The sequence below is a fragment of the Anabrus simplex genome, chromosome 4 (assembly GCF_040414725.1).
Source record: "Anabrus simplex isolate iqAnaSimp1 chromosome 4, ASM4041472v1, whole genome shotgun sequence".
NCBI classification, from domain to species: Eukaryota; Metazoa; Arthropoda; class Insecta; order Orthoptera; family Tettigoniidae; genus Anabrus; species Anabrus simplex.
This window is the reverse complement of record NC_090268.1, coordinates 373,627,268-373,647,477: the sequence shown is the minus strand read 5'-3', so window position 1 is coordinate 373,647,477 and position 20,210 is coordinate 373,627,268.

Sequence of the window (20,210 nt, the reverse complement as noted above, 5' to 3'; positions counted from 1 at the left end):
GAAGTATTGTGGGAATACTTGATAATACATGATAATAAAAACGATTACTATTATTACTCACAATTAAGGAACGCCAGTTGGACTACTCCATCCTCCGCAGTTTCATTTCACGACGTTCTTTTGACACATATCAATGAAAGTAGCCTTTAGGATTAATCATTTTAACAATATTATTCAATGTAACATACTATTTTATTCCCTAAATTAAGATACATCGGCAATCAGAGTCAATATCAGAACGTCAGCTGGACTAAGTCATCTCCCCGCAGTTTCATTTCACGACATCATTTTGGCAAATATCAACGAAAGTAACCTTGAGGATTAATCATTTTAACAGTATTAACCTATGTAACATTCTCCATGACTCTAAATTACGATAAATCGGCAATCAAAGTCAATATATTTTCCATAAAGAAGTATGCATTTCTACCGCAAATAGGTCGGCCGCCAGCGCCACGTGTCGAGCTGTGTAACTACTCCGATTACAGTGTGACCCGATTGTCAGGGCCGGTAAGGAGCTAGCTGGAGCGACGTATCAAGTCGGCCGTGGTATTTCCATACTGGCCTCCCGCGACCAAAGGACAAAGAGAGTGATCGTGACGATAATCATATGCTCGTGCTTCCTGTGACAGAATCAACGATAAAAGTCACAGATATTTTCGTGTCACAGATACGCCTTTAACCGACATTCTGAAATATCGGTTAAGCTCCACCGTTGCCTACGAGATATACAAGGCCGGGACATAGCTACTAGTTTGGCCGCTAGATGTCAGGTTTCTGTTCTGCTCTTGGCGGACTTCAACAATGATGTGTTGATTTTATGCAAATATTGTGTGTATGGATGGAATGATGTAAATTTAATTCACCTGTCATCGAATAATATACTAATCGTAAAGAATAACATACAGTCAAACCTGTAGAGAAAAAATATAGAAAAAAACTAAACATATTAATATAAGATAATCCAACAATCTCTAAAATTAAATCCTTGGAATAAAAACCAGCTAAAAAAGGTATACCACAAAGTGCAAGATTAGAAATATTAAAACAAACAGCCGTTAGTGGTATATGACTACAAATGTTTCCCATGAACCGAATATCTTGAGAATCCCGGTCATTCCATGTGAGATTTGTGCTGGAAAAAGCGGAGGCGGGACAGGTTTTTCTCCGGGTACTCCGTTTTTCCCTGTCATCTTTCATTCCAGCAACACTCTCCATTCTCATTTCGTAGCATCTATCATTCATTAATATATCACTTTGGGAGTGGCGACCCCATCGTTATAATAGCCTATATATGGTTCATTCATTACATCCCTGACCCGGTCACTGACTGGAAAACAGGTTGTAGGTTTTCATTTTCATTGTGTGTATGGTTTCTGTCGGTGAGTGTCCGTGAGGTTGAAAGGCATGGTGCACTCTTGTATACCTCTATATACTTCCGATGCCGCTAAAAAGCAAGAAAATGTGACGTTCCATAATTTTCCTTCGGAGTGCGGTTTAAGAGAGAAGTGCAGGCAAGCTCTTTCGAGGCACGAGTATGTAGCTTGCATTTTAATACATCAGATTTCAGTGTAAACATATCAATCAAGCGAATTCTCCCCAACGAAGTTCCTTCCGTTTTTAGAGTATATCATTTTCACAACAGAAAGTGTCAAACTCAGGAAGGCTCCAGCTCCAAGAAATGACGTACTGCCATCAAAATTTAATAAAATTTCTGATTCAGATAACGATGAACATACCATATCTTCAGCATAAAACTGATCTACGTCACCCACAAACAAAAACTGGAGTGCCCAAGTCTCGTTTCTATGTCAAGGAGAGGCTACGAGGAAATGTTAAATCTAAATATACCGTATATTGATGAGATTTCAAATGCCAGATTACGGAAAACAGTCTTTATATTGAGAAGTAGGATACGGTTATGAAATCAGAAAAATGATTTAAGGTACCTGACTTGGCCAAAAAGTAAACCAAATTGCAAGTAATGGTACAAAAATGATTATTTAGGAGCTTTATTCCTGTTAGAACTAACTGAATCTTACGGGAAGAGAAAGTGAAATACGGAGAAACGACGCTGAAAATGGTGTCCTCTGGCATAGAAAAGCACCTGCCGGCTACAGATTTGAGATCCTTGCACTGCCTAACTGTAGCACATCATAAGATGCTGAAAATTATATAGGATTTTCTAATGACGAAACGGGTACCGGTATAACATCGCTCTCCAAACAGCGGTTTCAATACGAATGTCACAACATCAGATGTGTGGAGGAAAAGGTAGGATAGCTGATAATTCATAAGATGGTGATTAAACCCAAAGTTATTTATTACCGCAATCTCGATCAGTTTATCGGATACACTGAGGCAGAATTAGAGAGAACGGGAAGAAGTGACGACTCGCTAATAAGAGTTCTCTGCTTCTTTCGTGAATGACTTAATTCGTTTAAGCAAAGTGTAAGAAATACGTTATAGAAAGTAAATCATACAACTCCTCTTGGTGTATTTTTTAATCTCACATCTGTTTGGTGTCTTCTGAAATTGCTAGTTTTAATGAATTTTTATAAGTTTTCGTACTGGAACGTGTTGTAGTGAGAGGGCGAGACAGCTCAGTAAAGAGAACTCTAGCGGCGCCTGTCAGAAGTATCTCGAGGCCGAGTCTAATCGTTGCCTACGAGATACACAAGGCCGGGAAATACAGCACACTAGACTCGTCCTCGAGATACTTCCGGCAAGTGCCGCTAGAGTTCTCTTTACTATTCTGTCTCGCCCGCACATTGCAACACGTTCGAATACGAAAAACTATAAAAATTCATTAAAACTAGTAATTTCAGAAGGCAGCAAACAGATATGAGATCAAAGATAAACCAAGAGCAATTGCTTGACTTATTTTCTACAACGCATTTCTTACAATATGCTTAAACGAAATACGTAATTCACGAAAGAAGCAGAGAAATCTAATAGCGAGTTTGTGACTTCTTACCGATTACTTTAATTGTGCCTCAGAGTATCCGCCATCCAGACCGATTTGCGCATCCTCGGCGTTCATAGTGCCGCACGACTCTACGACGGCCCCGCACCATCACCGGATGTACTTCTGTATATCGACTCTGCAGATGCCCACTTCAACATTCACGACAATGGTGTGTTCATCCAACATCGCCTTCACCGTGTGGAATCTACTCCTTCCGACGTCTTCGTGCAGTTCATGGACAACGCGCCCACTACAGCCACTTCGCACGTCGCAACCCCTCCATACCTGTCACCACCAGCACACGCGTCCTCTAGTTACACCACCCCCGTTACTACCATTACTACTACCACCACTACCACCTCTGCGCACACCTCACTCAACACTCCTATCACCACCACAACGATGTCCCATCCTTTCCCCCTTATGATGTCTTCTCTCCCCATCCCTCCCACCCCTGATCTATCACGTCCCCAGAACACATCTCTTCAGCCACCTGCCGAGGGAACTATTACTCCTGACACTCCTGGAAGTATGTTACGTCCACCATCGACGCCACCACCTTCAGACCGTAATATCCTGTACCATTGCGTCGTTCGCGGTGTGGAACCAAGTATACCAGCTGACGTCATCGCCCAGGAACTCCGCCAGTCAGGACTGCCCGTGGGAAGAGCGTTTCGCATCCACAACGTCGACGGTCCGACCTTCTTAGTCAGACTCCATCTTCCAACTTCCGAAGACGCTCAACGCCTCATCGACAACGGGATAAACCTCTATGGCCGCCACCATCGAGTTGAACCATCTCGCTCGCCTCCCCAAACCTCGCCCCGACGTACCACACCTCGTCGCCGTCCCCGGCCTGCCCCTCCTCCTAAACCACCTAGTCCACATCTCCGACCTTATCCACCCCCACACCGTTACTTTTCGCCACCATCGCCGGCCTCTTACCTCCTTAGCCTCCTACTCACTTCTCTTGTTAACTTCTCTTCCTTCTATCACATCCTTGCACCTCATCTTGTCCCTTGCAACCTTGGTTAAACCTTCCCACCTTGGCTTCTCTCCTATACAAGTATTTGTAAATCTGTCCACAAAGCACTAAATTTCCTACACATCCGTTATTCTCATCGCCTTAACTTCTTCATAACGCATTACGCACCTTCCTCATTTCTCACACCTCCCGGTTCTCTTCGCATCTCCCGGCCCGAGCGAGAGCGTCTCTCTCTAAGGGGCCCGCCCCACCCACTTCAGGGTGGGGAATGAAAACGTGATAACGTAACGTAGAGTATCCGATAAGCGGATCGAGATTGCGGTCATAAATCACTTTGGGTTTAATCGTCCTTTCACCAATTATCAGCGATTCAATCTTTTCCTCCACACATCTGATATTTTGATATTCGTATTGATGCCGCTGTTTGGTGAGCGAATTATGCCCGTTACGCAAATATTTAGCTTCGTTTGACCGTCTTTCTATTTTTTCTTCCCGTAAAATTAAATTTATGTTCGCCTCTATGGTGTAGTGGTTAGTGTGATTAGGTGTCACCCCCGGAGGTCCGGGTACGATTCACGGCCCTGCCACGAAATTTGAAAAGTGGCACGAGGAATGGGCCCATTCAGCCTCGGGATGTCAACTGAGTAGAGGTGGGTTCGATTCCCACCTCAGCCATCCTCGAAGTGGTTTTCCGTGGTTTCCCACTTCTCCTCCAGGCAAATGCCAGGATAGTACCTAACTTAAGGCCACGGCCGCTTCCTTGCCTGTCTTTTCCAATCTTCCCATCCCCCCACAAGGCCCGTGTTCAGCATAGCAGGTGAGGCTGCCTGGGCGAGGTACTGGTCATCCTCCCCAGCTGTATCCCCCGACCCAAAGTCTGGTGCTCCTAAATGACGGATGATGTTATTCTCTATAGAGTAATAAATAAGTTACAAGATTGTGAGCAACTGCAACGTGATCTCGAAAATGTTGTGAGATGGACAGCAGGCAATGGTATGTTGATAAACGGGGTTAAAAGTCAGGTTGTGAGTTTCACAAATAGGAAAAGTCCTCTCAGTTTTAATTACTGCGTTGATGGGGTGAAAGTTCCTTTTGGGGATCATTGTAAGTATCTAGGTGTTAATATAAAGAAAGATCTTCATTGGGGTAATCACATAAATGGGATTGTAAATAAAGGGTACCGATCTCTGCACATGGTTATGAGGGTGTTTAGGGGTTGTAGTAAGGATGTAAAGGAGAGGGCATATAAGTCTCTGGTAAGACCCCAACTAGAGTATGGTTCCAGTGTATGGGACCCTCACCAGGATTACCTGATTCAAGAACTGGAAAAAATCCAAAGAAAAGCAGCTCGATTTGTTCTGAGTGATTTCCGACAAAAGAGTAGCGTTACAAAAAACGTTGCAATGTTTGGGTTGGGAAGAATTGAGAGAAAGAAGAAGAGCTGCTCGACTAAGTGGTATGTTCCGAGCTGTCAGCGGAGAGATGGTGTGGAATGACATTAGTAGACGAATAAGTTTCAAAGGCGTTTATAAAAGTAGGAAAGATCGCAATATGAAGATAAAGTTGGAATTCAAGAGGACAAACTGGGGCAAATATTCATTTATAGGAAGGGGAGTTAGGGATTGGAATAACTTACCAAGGGAGATGTTCAATAAATTTCCAATTTCTTTGAAATCATTTCGAAAAAGGCTAGGAAAGCAACAGATAGGGAATCTGCCACCTGGGCGACTGCCCTGAATGCAGATCGGTATTGATTGATTGATTGATTGATTGATTGATTGATTGACCAATTTTAGCAGACTTTTCAATTTGGTTTGCTTTTTAGTCAAGTTCAGATACCGTAAAACTTTTTTTTCTGATTTCATTACCCGTATCACACCTCTCAATTTACAGATTATTTTCTGTAATCTGGTATTTAATTTTCTCATCCGTATTTTTTTTTTTTTATTTAACAGAGATACTCGTAGACTTTCCTTGATATAGAAACGAGACTTTTACTCCGTTTTTTTTTTTTTTTCATTTTTTCATCCGTTTACCCTCCAGGGTCGGTTTTTCCCTCGGACTCAGCGAGAGATCCCACCTCTACCGCCTCAAGGGTAGTGTCCTGGAGCACAAATTAGTAGCTATGTCCCGGCCTTGTGTATCTCGTAGGCAACGGTCTAATGTGCTGTATTTTCCAGCCTTGCGAGACGGCTCCATAAGCACTTTACGGCCATGTTCCAACGAGGGGCTGCTGTGTTGCCGCGTTTCCCACCTACTCGCTGCGTTGTACACTTTTTACCCCGTGGAATACCTTGCACCAGGCCAAAATGGTATTATTTCATAAAAACAAAAGCAACTGAAACATCTTCCCACTTGAAACAGACCGAAGACTTCGTCAAAGTGAATATAACCGAGCAGATCCACGGCCGTGGCAAATGCCAAATAATGTGTAGATCAATCACTAGAGTGCAGCAGCGGGAACAAAGAACACGCTAGCACCTCGAACGACTTCGATCATGTATCTAAGTCGAACGGTGTGTAGCAAAATCTATTAGTTGGACGAAAAGTCTATAGATAGCTCTGTCAGTTCATATTTGACATTTAGAAAGATACGTTCCTTAAAATCAATGCATATTAAATAATTAGAATAGAGTTCCTCCTTATATCAACAATAATATATTATGTTGTACTACTATAATTGTTAGTCTAACTATGTATCTAAGAGCATAACAATTTGGTATTGTCCGTTGCAAACGAAATGTCTTTTGTGTTGATACCTTTAGTACTTTCGTTTGGGATATAGTTTGGGGTCTAACCCAATACTTTGCATGCGCCTCACTCACGAGGTGTACAAAAAAAACCCGGTATTTTTGGAGAGTCTTGCGGTGAAAACCACGAGACTTGTGAAATAACTAATCAAAATGTGTGTCAATAGGAATGAACGACGATCAATATGAGTTGAGTTTCAACTCCATAATAGTGCAATCTCCAGACTTGCAACACAAATGGTCACGAGACTTCGGACTTTAATACTTGTCCAGAATTTTCCGTACTGGAATATCACTCTGCACGGGAAAAGTGATAATGTGCTGTAGGTTAGACCAAAAAAAGATGTACATCTGGGATCTGGTTGTAGTTAATTTGTTGCGTGTAGCAGAGCCCTTTCTCCCGTAACACGAGCGTCACGCTTCATTCAAGCAGACCTACACCAAGTTATCGTAAGAGAACCCGATGAATATTGGTACCGAAATATAATATTTTAGACCCGATTACCCCTGTTACTGTTTCTTCCGCAAAACGATCATTTTCGTAACTGAAACTACCGCGAACTTGTATGACTCAAGACAGACTCAGCATCGAATGTGACAGAATTATTTGACAAGATAATCAGGTATATGGGAAACGACATGGAAAGGAATGTGATTGTAGCGGGAGATCTGAATTTACCAAATGTCAATTGGGAAGGAAATGCGAACGACAGTAAGCATGACCAACAAATGGCATTGTGGAGGGACGGGAGGAATGGAAGGGATATGCAAAAAAGGGGGAAGGAAACGGCCTTGGCCATAAGTTAGGTACCATCCCGGCATTTTCCTGGAGAAGTGGGAAACGACAGAAAACCACTTCGAGGATGGCTGAGGTGGGAATCGAACCCTCCTCTACTCAGCTGAGTGGACCCCGTTCCAGCCCTCGTACCACTTTTCAAATTTCGTGGCAGAGCCGGGAATCGCAGCTGGGACTCCGGGGGTGACAGCTAATCACGTTAACCTCTACACCATAGGGATGGACATTATTATTATTATTATTATTATTATTATTATTTGCTGTCCAGTATATTTGAGCTTAAAAAACATATCCAGCCAGTATGATATGAAAATTACTATTTCCAAGACTGAAGAGATGTCCATTGAAAAGTGGACTGAATTTTAGTTAGAGAATACAAAACTGGAGCAGGTGATTTTTAGTAGTTGGGATGAGTATTTTTCGAGGATGGCAAGTATGTGAATAAAGGAAAGGGTGATGGACATAAAGCTGAAAATGACAGGCCAGTAAGTTTGACATGCATTGCAGGTAAGCTTTGGGAAGGCATTCTTTCTCATTATATTAGGCATGATTGCGAAAGTAATAACTGGTTCGATAGAAGGCAGTTTGGATTTAGGAAAGGTTATTCCATCGAAGCTGAACTTGGAGGATTCCAGCAAGATATAACAGATTCAGGAGGTCAAATGGACTGTATCGCGATTGACCTGTCTAAAGCATTTTTATTTTTATTTATTTTTGCTAGTTGCTTTATGTCGCACCGACACAGATAGGTCTTATGGCGACGATGGGACTGGGAAGGGCTAGGAGTGGGAAGGAAGTGGCCGTAGCCTTAATTAAGGTACAGCCCCAGCATTTGCCTGGTGTGCAAATGGGAAACCACGGAAAACCATCTTCAGGGCGGCCGACAGTGGGGTTCGAACCTACTATCTCCCGAATACTGGACACTGGCCGCAATTAAGCGACTGCAGCTATCGAGCTTGGTCTAAAGCATTTGATAGGGTGGATCATGGGAGACTACTGGTATAAATGAGCACAATTGGACTAGACAAAAGAGTGACTAAATGGGTGGCTATGTTTCTAGAAAATATATCTCAGAGAATTAGAGTAGACGAAGCTTTATCTGACCCTGTAACACTTAAGAGGAGAATTCCTCAAGGTGGTATTATTGGACCTTTTCAATAAATTTCCAATTTCTTTGAAATCATTTAAGAAAAGGCTAGGAAAACAACAGATAGGGAATCTGCCACCTGGGCGACTGCCCTAAATGCAGATCAGTATAAATTGATTGATTGATATAAGTTGATCTTATAATATAATTTATAAAGCCAATGCTTTTGCATCCCATTAAGTACATTGCATTGTCCTGTTTCTTTGGATGTCAGTGTGAGTACAGTAGAGTTTCAAAAAATGAAAAACAGAAGATAGAAACAGTATACAGTATTTATTTATGTTGTATATCAATCCTTGGGAGAGATTTTAATTTCAAAATAAGTAGCTCAGAAAGAAGGAGAATAGAAGCTCTTGAAATGTGGTGTTACAGAAGAATGTTGAAGGTGAAATGGATACATCGAATAACGAATGAAGGGGTAATGAATTGAACTGGTGAGAGGAGAGCAATTAAGCTAAATTCAATTAATCGCTATTGATCTGCATTTGGGGTGGTTGCCCAGGTGGCGGATACCCTATCCTGATTTTTTCGTGGCCTTTTCTTGAATGATTGTGGAGAGGTTGGAGGTTTGTTGAGCATCTCCCTTAGTGGGTTGTTCCAGTCCCTAACTCCCCTTCCTGAGTGAGTGTTTGCCTCAGTTTGTCCTCTTGAATTCCAGCTTTGTCTTTGTATTGTGATCTTTCTTACTTTTGGGGACACTATTCAGACTTGTTCATCTGCTGGTGTCATTCCGTGCTATCTCTCTGCTGGCAGCTCGGGGCGTGCCCCTTGGTCGGGCGGCTTGTCTCCTTTCTTCCAAGTATTGTAAAGAAAGGAGTCGAACTAATTAATTTAATAGGTATATACTTACCAGATATAGGAGTTAAATCATGGCTGAGAAATTATTTGATAGATGCAGAAATTTTCTCACGGAACTGGAGTGTGTATCATAGAGAAAGGATAGGCATGGTAGGAGGGGGAGTATTCATTCTGGTGAAAAAAGAATTTGTAAGCTACGAAAAAGTTAAAGATGACATACATGAAATTCTAGGTGTAAGGCTCATCTCTAAAGATAATAGGCAACCTGATGTCCTTGGAAAGTACAGACTGGGAAAGGGTAGTGCTGACGCTGATACAGAATTATTTGATATGTGGAAAATGATATGGAAAGGAACGTGATTGTAGCGACTGATCTCAATTTACCAAATGTCAATAGGGAAGGTAATGAAAACGACAGGACAAACAAGTCGCAAATAAGTTAATATGGAAAGGACAGTTAATTCAGAAATGATGGAACCAACCAGAGGGAAGAATATTCTGGATGTGGTGCTGGTAAAACCAGATGAGTTCTATAGAGAAACCGAAATAATAGGTGGCATTAGAGATCACAAAGCTGTTTTTGTCATAGTTAAAAATAAACGTGATAGAAAGGAAGGTCTTAAAAGTAGGACTGTTAGATAGTATCATATGGCTGATAAAACAGGCATGAGGGAATTTTTAAAAAGTAACTATGATCGGTGGAAAATGGTAAATAAAAATGTAAACAGACTCAGGGATGGATTTAAAGCAAAGGTTTGTACCTTTAATGGTGGTAACATATTATAACAGAGAGGTGAAAAGACTGGGAAGGGCGTGCAGGTTGGAAAGAAATAGAGTTAGAAATGGCTGTGGAAGTAAGGAAAAATTGAAGGAACTTCTAGGAAATTTACTCTAGCAAAGAAGTCAGCTAAGGATAACATAATGGCAAGCATAATTGGCAGTCATACAAATTTTAGTGATAAGTGGACAGGTATGCATAGGTACTTTAAGGCAGAAACAGGTTCCAAGAAGGACATTCCAGGAATCATTGATGAACAACAAGGGGAGTGTGTATGCGAGGATCTTCAAAAGGCAGAAGTATTCAGTCAGCAGTATGTAAAGATTGTTGGTTACAAGGATAATGTCCAGATAGAGGAGGTGACTAATGGTAAAGAAGTATTAACATTTACCTATGATAACAATGACATTAACAGCCTCCGTGGCTCAGACGGCAGCGTGTCGGCCACTCACTGCTGGATACCGTGGTTCAAATTCCGGTGACTCCATGTGAGATTTGTGCTGGACAGGTTTTTGTCCGGGCACTCCGGTTTTCCCTGTCATCTTTCATTCCAGCAACACTCTCCATTATCATTTCATAGCATTTATCACTCACTAATAAATCACCTTGGGAGTGGCGACCCCATTGTAATAACAGCCTATATAAGTTTCATTCATTACATCCCTGACCCGGTCAAAGACTGGAAAACAGGTTGTAGTTTTTCATTTTCAACAATGACATTAACAATAAAAGATACAAAAGTTGAAAACTAGAAAAGCAGCTGGAACTGGCGAGATTTCGGGGATATACTAAAGACAATGGGTTGGGATATAGTACCATATCTCAAGTACTTACTTGATTATTGTTTGCATGAAGGATCTATACCAGATGAATGTAGAGTTGCTATAGTAGCCTCTGTATATAAAGAGAAGGGTGATAGACATAAAGCTGAAAATTACAGGCCAGACAGTTTGATATGCATTACATGTAAGATTTGCAATATAGGGGACTGGACTTCAAACGTTCGTGGAACGTAGTCTTGTTATGTTCATGGAAAGTGGATGATCGACAAATTGTGGAGTGATTACGCATTAGGTATTGTAGCACTTGTGGCGGCCTGGCATTATATGTTGGTGAAAGCTATCTCAGACTTTCCATAATTTATGTTCAGGATCGATAAGCGTGTGTTGCTCAAATGTATATATCTTTACAACAAGTGTTAAAGTCTGTGAACGCAGTATTATGAGGTACAGTATCTGTGTGATGTTAGAAGTGCTGATTATGAGAATTGGCAAGTCGTATTGATACAGAGACAGTGAAGGGTATTTATCTACATATGTGTACATTGTGCATCGGACTATCTACAAATGGTAGTTTAGTTCTCTCTTTCGTTTTCCCACTGTTCTCATTATTGTTGTTGTTGTAAATATGGAGTCTTCCAGCAATCTTTTGTTTGTGTATTATAAGTGTATTTTGGTGTGTTGATGAGGTGCTCATGCACGGATTTTATTAAGAATATAGTTAGATATTTTAGAATCAGTGGAGTTATTGATGAACCTAGGTGCATTTCCTACCTATTTAGCTGTTTTCATAAGGTTAGGTAAGGCCTGAAGCAGATGTACCAGTACGCAGCATTATGTACACACCCTGGGATATAAAGTTTATCATGCTCTATCAAAATTCAAGGGATCCATTCTGGTGAACTCTGGCGCCCATACTACGGACATTTCGATCAATTTTTATTAAGTTTTTATATATTTTTATTTATGATATATTTTATGATATTCAAGAAATTATTTATTGGTAGTCATCAACTGTACAACTTTGTTGACTTCTAATTTCTGCGTCAATACTTTTAATGCTCTGGCTCGTAGAAGGGTGCGTACATTTCATCTACCAGTTGTGTAATCCACTGCCTTTAGCTTAGCTCGTCATCTATTAAATCCACCATTCCGAGGCATATTCTGGGGCTTCGCAACAGTTTGTTTTCCAGAGGAGGTTGTTAGTCTTGCTCCAACCCCCAGCAATCCTGGAGGACCAATGTTTTCTGTTAGGGTTGTCTCCCTTAGCTGATTGGTCCCCATTTAAGCGTCGGGAACTCGCATGACTTACATGACTCAGCCATGTACCTTGAAGAATGTACCCATTGCCCAGAGGCCACGGCGTGGATGTGGACGTATCAAACTTGGTAGGAATAAATGGCATTTCCTGTGTTTTGCTAGTGCACTCCCATCAGCAAGGAGTGCACCCACAGGACCACATACTACCCCTTCGACCCTCGAAAATTAGAATAGGCAAAGATTTATCTGGCCCTGTAATAATTAAGATGAGAATTCCTCAAGGCAGTATTATTGGACCTTTATGTTTTCTTATATATATATATCAATTATACGAGTAAAGGAGTGGAATCAGAGATAAGGCTTTTTGCAGATGATGTTATTCTGTATAGAGTAATAGTAAATAAGTTACAAGATTGTGAGCAACTGCAAAATGACCTTGATAAGGTTGTGAGATGTACAGTAGGCAATGGTATGATGATAAACAGGGTTAAAAGTCAGGTTATGAGTTTCACAAATAGGAAAAGTCCTCCCAGTTTTAATTACTGCATTGATGAGGTAAAGGTTCCCTGTGAGGAAGGCATTTGTATCAAGAAACTTTGAATACTCAACAGGCAGGCCATTCCGGGCATGTGTGCTGCCATTGGTCAGCGGCTATCAGTGAGGTTATCAGGAAGAAAACATCTGCAGTCTCTAATATTCTTTTGCATTAAATGCTGAATGCAAAGTAACATTTATCGTTTCTTTTGGGCTTTCAAACTGGAATGTCTTTCTTTTATGACTTGGAACATATTTTTAAATCATGAATATGTGTAATGAATGAGAGAAAAATAGAAAATATCTATTGTAGGGCAAATTATAGTGCATAATATATGTGCCAGCCTCGTAAGCCTTAGTTAGGCATGTTTGTTGTTAATAATCATATTACAGTGAATAGGTAGTTCTAAAAATTGTTTTAACAGTTTTCTTCTTTATCAGACAAGACGGATGTGGATTTCGCAAGGGCTATCCTTCCACTATCTGCAGGCTACCATGACAGCAGGCTACGGAGCTCAGTGGGCTGTTTTTGCCCCGCTATGTTTTAAATATCCTTCAAAAGTTGAAGTTGTCGACACTGTCACCGGCTAAAGTTTATTTTTTATGTTAAGGCAGGAAATATAATCTATGGCTGTTAAGGAGATACAACTCAGAATAGGTTCTTCTTTACTGCATTCTTCTTCATTGCTTCCCAATTGGCCTTTTTGTTCAAACGTATAATACGAATGAAAGTCCAGTACCATTCAGGTGCACCTCTGATATAAGGTCACTTTTCTGATGCCTTAGGTGATCTTCTATTAGAGTCTTTGTCACAGTAGTCCCATCTGACAAAGTGATTCCATCATCAAGGAAATGATTACGTAATAGTTTTAACAAGTGAGGGACGTCGAAGAACACCCAGACTTTCCAATTACTGTCCACAGAGTTGGAAAAATATGTCTTGCTTGTAGATACCCCAAGTTCTTTCCATACTTTTGCATTTTCCCCTCCATGTCGAAAGTAACAGCAATAACATGCACTCCAGCCCCTTTAAGCTCTTTGATAATTGTTTGCAACATGTGCTTGTCATCGTAACATCAAAGTCGTAATACACAGGCTGTTTCTATTTTGAAAATAAACTGCGAATCATCGCCACCTGAACATTTTTTTGCGGCCCGAGTATCACATCATCGGAGGAATCATAATCACGCGACCATCAATATTCATTTCATCGAAGCTTAAAACAGCCATTGCCTCGAATGGTTTAAACATTTGTGATCTAGCTTTGATTAAATTTATCACTTCTTTCAAAATGCCCGGTCTCCATTTACAATCTTTTGTCCACCTCTGAAGAGTTGACCAGCAGGGTAAAGGGTATTTCCTTTTCCTCAAATAAGCGAACGCTTTGGGGAAAAGTGCTCTTAAAGTGAGTGCATTTGCAATATCTTCAGGGCTCCAACTGACATGTTTTTTTTCCTTTTCAGCACACATCGTATTTGACCTGGTGTAAAACACTGGGACAAAATTGCCATTACTTCTTTACTTATAGTTTCACATCTCCTTTTGTAAGGCATAGGTCTCAGAAGATCAATTCGGGTTTAGAAGAAACAGAGGAACAAGAGAAGCAATTCTGAGCCTTAGAACAATTATTGAACAAATCCTAAGAATCAATAAGAACATCCTAATTGCTTTCATTGATATAGAGAAAGTGTTTGATAATGTTAACTGGAATATTATGTTTAAAGCCCTTAGAAGTCTGAAAGTGGACTACAGAGATCAGAAACTCATCTATCAGCTCTACAAGAACCAGACAGCGCTTAGCGCTTATAGGAAAGGAGCAAATCGACGCGAAAATAAGAAAAGGAGTAAGGCAAGGATGTGGTCTGTCGCCTCTATTATTCAATGTGTATTTAGAAGAAGCAATGAAAGAGTTTTCAGCCACTTCCACCCATGGAATAAAAATAAATGGCCAACTATACCAAACAATACGTTTCGCGGATGATATTGCCCTCATAGCTGAAACTGAGAAAGAGATAGAGACCTCACTAAAGAAACTGAATGATCTACTAAAACTAAAATGTAATATGAAGGTTAACAAAACAAAAACCAAGATAATGAAATGTACTCCGGATGGTAAACAGGATGTTATGTTTGGTTGGAAGGAGAAAAATTGACTCAAGTAAATCAGTTCAGTTATTTGGGAAGCATCATTACATCTGATGGGAGGTGTGAAAAGGACATCCGTTCTCGAATAGCCCAGGCTAAAGAAGCTTTCAATAAAAAAAAAGAAGCCTATTGACCTCCAAGAAAGCATTTCATTAAGAGCTTCATTTGGAGCATTGCGACCTATGGCTCTGAAACCTGGACTCTATTAAAGGCTGATAAGAAAAGAATAAATGCATTTGAAATGTGGTGCTGACATCGAATGTTATGAATTCCCTGGACTCACAGGCTAACAAATGAAGAAGTTCTCAAGAGAGCTGAAGAAACCATCAGTCTAGAGAAAATGATCGCAAAAAGAAGATGTAGTTGGATAGGTCATTTACTCCGGCATTCATCATGGTGCACCACACTGCTTGAAGGGAAATTGGAAGGAAAGACTAGAAGAGGACGACCTAGAGCAGGGTTCCTCGATGGCATTAAAGGGCGACGTCTATATCAACTAATCAAGCAGCTGGCTAGGATAGCAGGTCGTTGGACGAGGACAGACCCACCAACCATCAGGTTGAGGAGAATGAGAGAGAGAGAGAGGTCTCTTGGCAGATATCACGTGTTTCTTACATTTAACTTTCCTCAGAGCAGCAATTTTTTGCTCCAGGAGAGTATTTTTCTTCCGCAGAATCACTAATTCTTTCTTTAGCTCCAAAATTTCCTGGTCTTTAATATATCTGGATGAGGAGCGGGTTCTGTGTTGGTTGCCTGGTCTAGTTGCAGTTTCTTTGGAGATAAGGAGTCTAATGCTGTTACGGCCCTTTTCCTAACTGATCTCGTGTCACTGCAGTGTTCTTGCTCCGTTATAACCTAAACAGAAAAGAAAGGTATTGTTGGTTTCTGAGTTCTGAGTATGTTACTTTTTTGTTTTTACAATTAGCTTTACGTCGCACCAACACAGATAGGTCTTATGGTGACAATGGGACAGGAAAAGCCTAGGAATGGGAAGGAAGCGGCCTTGGCCTTAATTAAGGCACAGCCCCAGCATTTGCCTGGTGTGAAAATGGGAAACCACAGAAAACCATCTTCAGGGCTGCCGACAGTGGGATTTGAACCCACTATCTCCTGGATACAAGCTCACAGCTGCATGGCCAACTCGCCCGGTATATGTTACTATTAATAACAAGCATTTCAAATCTGAAATGTAATTTTAAATTTAAAAATATAAAAATAAAAGCCAAGATTAAGGAAAGTGAATGTGACTTACTGCACTAGCCTCAGCCAATTCGGTATTTTCTGGGAAGGAACAGCATCCAATTTCAATATCTTCTGTATTAGGAGACCCAGTAATTCATTTTTCAAGTCTTGTTTATAATCATCCAGAAGAAAATGTTCTGAACATATTCTTGCATTATTATGTCCATTCGCTTGCACCGAGCTACCGATGTATTTTGGAGTAACTCATTCTTTGGGAATCGATTGTAAACTATGTCCTGAGTTTTGTAACCAATATTATTACACAGAGCAATGGCACAGTTAGTTCTGTTTTTACTCATTTTACTTGAATACGTAGAACACGAAAGAAGCCAATCGCCTGTTACATGAGAAACGAAGTGTTTACACCGATAAGTTAGACCTCACTATTTATCACACACAAACAAGACTTCAAAGTGAGTGGCGAGTTCAAAGCTCACTGTATCTTCCCAGTGACGTCACGTTAGCCTTGACTCGTTTGCCACCAAATGCGCAGGAAGCCGGAATACACCCGCCTGATTTATATATCAATCCTTGGGAAAGATTTTTATTTCAAAATAAAATATATTAATAAATAGATGGACAATAGGTAGCTCAGAAAGAAAGAGAATAGAAGCTCTTGATATGAGGTGTTACAGAAGAAAGTTGAAGGTGAAATGGATAAATCGAATAACGAATGAAGGGGTACTGAATGGAACTGGTGAGAGGAGAGTGATTAAGCTAAATTCAATTAATCACTTCTGATCTGCATTTGGGGTGATTGCCCAGTTTGTCCTTTTGAATTCCAGCTTTGTCTTCGTATTGTGATCTTTCTTACTTTTGGGGACACCATTCAGAGTTCGTCTAAATATCTCTCTGCTGGCAGCTCAGGGCGTGCCGCTTGGTCGGACAGCTCGTTTCCTTTCTCCCAAGTATTGTAAAGAAAGGAATAGAATTAGGTAATTTAATAGGTATATACTTACCAGATATTGTAATAGGAGTTAAATTATGGCTGAGAAATGATTTAATAGATGCAGACATTTTCTCACAAAACTGGAGTGTGTATTGTAGAGATAGGATAGGAATGGTAGGAGGGGGAGTATTCATTCTGGTGAAAGAAGAATTTGCAAACTACAAAAAAGTTAAAGGTGACAAACATAAAATTCTAGGTGTAAGGTTCATCTTTAAAGATAATAGGCAACCTGTCTTTGGGGTGTACAGACTGGGAAAGGGTAGCGCTGACACTGATACGGAATTATTTGACATGTGGGAAATGATATGGAAAGGGGGTGACGTATGCCTTTTAGTTCCGGGAGTGTCTGAGGACATGTTCGGCTCACCAGGTGCAGGTCTTTCGATCTGACGCCCTTAGGTGACCTGCGCATCATGATGAGGATGAAATTATTATGAAGACGACACTTACACCCAGTCCCCATGCCAGAAAAATTAACCAATGATGGTTAAAATTCCCGACCCTGCCGGGAATCGAACCCAGGACCCCTGTGACCAAAGGCCAGCACGCTAACCATTTAGCCATGGAGCCGGTTGGAAAGGGGGTAATATATTATAACTGAGAAGGACGTGCAGGTTGGAATGAAATAGAGTTAGAAATGGCTGTGGAAGTAAGGAAAAATTGAAGGAACTTCTAGGAAATTTAATCTAGCAAAGAAGTCAGCTAAGGATAACATGATGGCAAGCATAATTGGCAGTTATACAAATTTTAGTTATAAATGGACGGTTATGTATAGGTACTTTAAGGCAGAAACAGGTTCCAAGAAGGCAGATGTTGAGGAAAGTAGAAGAGAAGGAGGAGGGAAAGGAGAAGGTGGTAGTGTTTCACGATGGTACTAACAACGTAAGACAAGCAGGTATAAGTACCAACATAGTTGGGGATGTATGGGACCTGGTAAATGTAGCACGGGTAAAGTTTAAGGAAGTGGAGATTGTTATCATTGCACGTTATAAATTTCATATTAGAGCCCGTATTGTCAAAGTATCAACTTGTGAAAGTTTAGATTTTATAATTCCACCTTTACAATACTGTAATTTTCTTTATTACAAAGACTACATTAAAGTAGATTGTTATCAGTTGAATACTGTGCAGGAGGGATACTGCTGGAAGGTGATTGGGGATTTAAATGAGACTATGGAGTGGGTATGTGGAAACTGGGAGTGAGATTCCTAGATCCTAATGGGTGGGTAGGAGATAGGGCTCTGCACTCAGATGGCCTTAACTTAAACTGCAGTGGTACATATAAGTTAGGAAATTTGTTTAGAAGGGTTACAGGGAGGTACATTCAGAGAAATGGGGAGGCCTAGGGAGCAGTGATAAGGGAACCAGGAACTGGAAATCAAGTAGGGATGACATAAAAATGTTAGTGCTCAACTGTAGAAGTATTGTAAAAAAAAAAAAAAAAAAAGGAATAGAATTAACTAATTTAATAGATAGTTACTTACCAGATATTGTAATTGGAGTTGAATCATGGCTGAGAAATGATATAATGGATGCAGACATTTCCTCAAGGAAATGGAGTGTGTTGTAGAGATAGGATATGAATGGTAGGAGGGGGAAGTATTCATTCTGATGAAAGAAGAATTTGTAAGCTACGTAAAACTTAAAGATGACAAACATGAAATTCCAGGTGTAAGGCTCATCTCTAAAGATAATAGGCAACTTGATGTCTTTGGAGTATACAGACCGGGAAAGGGTAGCGCAGATGCCGATTCATAATTATTTAATAAGATAATCAGCTATGTGGGAAACGATAAGGAAAGGAACGTGATTGTAGCAGGTGATCTCAATTTACCAGTTGTCAATTGGGAAGGTAATGCGAATGACAGGAAGCATGACCAACAAATGGCAACTAAGTTAATATGTGAAGGGCATCTGATTTAGAAAGTGATGGAACCATCCAGAGGGAATAATATTCTGGATGTGGTGCTGGTAAACCAGATGAGCTCTATAGAGAAACCAAAGTAATAGATGGAAGCTGTTTTTGTGGTAGTTAAAAATAAATGTGAAAGAAAGAAAGATATTAAAATTAGGACTTTAGGCATTACCATATGGCTGATAAAACAGGCATGAGGGAGTTTTTAAAAAGTAACTATGATCGGTGGAAAACAATAAATAAAAATGTGAACGGACACAGGGATGAGTTTAAAGCAATTGTTGACGAATGTAAAAACAGGTTTGTACCTTTAAAGGTGGTAAGAAATGGTAAAGATCCACTATATTATAACAGAGAAGTAGAGAGACTATGAAGGAGGTGCAGGTTGGAAAGAAATAGAGTTAGAAATGGCTTGGAAGTAAGGAGAAATTGAAGGAACTTATTAGGAATTTTTTTTTTTTTTTGTTATTTGCTGTACGTCGCACTGACACAGATAGGTTTTATGGCGGCGATGGGACAGGAAAGGCCTAGGAATGGGAAGGAATCGGCCGTGGTCTCAATTAAGGTACAGCCCCAGCATTTGCCTGGTGTGAAAATGGAAAACCACGGAAAACCATCTTCAGGGCTGCCGACAGTGGGGTTCAAACCCACTGTCTCCTGGATGCGAGCTCACAGCTGCGCGTTCCTAACCACACAGTCAACTCGTCTGGTATTAGGAAATTGAATCTAGCAAAAAGAAATCAGCTACGGATAACCTGAGGGCAAGCATAATTGGAAGCCATACAAATTTTAGTGAAAAATGGAAGGGTATGTATAGGTACTTTAAGGCAGAAATAGGTTTGAAGAAGGATATTCCGGGAATCATTAATGAACAAGGGGAGTGTGTATGCGAGGATTTTCAAAAGGCAGAAGTATTCAGTCAGCAGTATGTAAAGATTGTTGGTTACAAGGATAATGTCCAGATAGAGAAGGTGGCTAATACTAAAGAAGTATTAAAATTTAGCTATGACGACAATGGACATTTACAGTAAGATATAAAAGTTGAAAACTAGAAAAGCAGCTGGAAATGATAAGGTTTTGGGGGATGTACTAAAGACAATGGGTTGGGATATAGTACCATATCTCAAGTACTTATTTGACTAGTGTTTGCATGAAGGAGCTATA